General features: G+C 57.8%; 1 non-coding gene across 1 annotated transcript; it reads left to right on the forward strand.

Annotated features, from left to right (window-relative positions):
• The first annotated feature begins 1,053 nt into the window (after nucleotides 1–1,053).
• LOC139019159 (small nucleolar RNA SNORA76) lies at nucleotides 1,054–1,209 on the forward strand. The gene has a single exon (XR_011473046.1). It is a non-coding gene; the product is annotated as a small nucleolar RNA SNORA76 (small nucleolar RNA).

Here is a 1,209-nt window from a genome sequence, read left to right on the forward strand (position 1 = left end):
GCCACCGCTCACACCCACTGCTGGCACCTGGTGCCGGCCCCCATCACTCGGTGCCGTCAGCGGTGTGAGCGGCAGCTGCCAGCCCTGATCGTCCTCAGGGCTTCTCCACCTCTCCCTGCTCCTGAGGGGCGATTGGGGCTGGCAGTCACCTCTTGCACTCGCTGCTGGTGATGGCCCTGCTTGCACCCACTGGTGGCACTGGAGCTGCCGCTCACACCCACTGCCGGCGCCAGCCCTGCTCACACCCACAGCTGGCACCTGGCGCCGTCAGTGGGTGCAAGTGGCAGCTGCCAGCTCCAATTGCCCCTGAGGGCTTCTCCACCTTCTGCTGCTTCTGAGGGGCGATTGGGGCAGCAGTCGCCGCTCACACCCACTGACGGTGCCAGCCCCACTCAGACCCTGCTGGCACCAGCCCTAATCACTCCACGCTCAGTGGGTGTGAGTGGGGCTGGTGCTGTCAGCGCGTGGGAGCGGCAGTGGCAGCGGGAGTGGGGCTGCTGGCAGACAGGGGCCTGGGGCTGTGGCGGGAGGGACTGGGCGGGGGAGCAGAGGATGGGCCGAGACCTGCCCCTGTGCCCACCGCAGCTTCGTGGCCCACACTTCCTTTCAAGGTGCACAGATTCGTGCGCTGGGCCCCTAGTAGATCAATAAGATCCAAATTTTAAAAAACTGTGTGGCTCATTAGGGAAAATTCAAATGATCAATAAAAGATATGCTAAAGTTCACAAGTAATCAGTAGTGAAAATTAAAACAATAGTGCCATATTGCTTTATACTCATCAGGATGGCAACATCAGAAAAGTGGATCCACGAGGAGGCTGGCGAGGACTTGGGGAGGCAGGAACTCTCAGGCAATGCTGATGGGAATACAAACAGGCACTCTCACTGGATTTAGCATAATCTGTAATAGAAGCTCTTTGGCCAAGTGATGTCATCTCAATAAATTCTCATTCCCATCTACAAGAGGACAGCAAATAGGATGTTCATCTTATTTGTGGTCGAGGAGTGCTGGAGGTACTCCAAGTGTCCCTCATTAAGAGATAAGTAAAGTAACGCGCTGCCTTTGAGCCCCGCTTGCGCCTGTGTGTATTGCTGGGATGGGGGGGGGGGGGGGAGGGCGGTATCAGGCTGCAGCGCCAGAGCAGTTGCTTGTGCATAACTGGGGCCTACGGCTCTTTGCCCGCGACCCTTTTAATCGCGAGCGACATGG

Source organism: Myotis yumanensis, unplaced genomic scaffold (assembly GCF_028538775.1).
Source record: "Myotis yumanensis isolate MYYU_CA2020_CCGP unplaced genomic scaffold, mMyoYum1.0.hap1 SCAF_10, whole genome shotgun sequence".
Lineage (NCBI taxonomy): Eukaryota > Metazoa > Chordata > Mammalia > Chiroptera > Vespertilionidae > Myotis > Myotis yumanensis.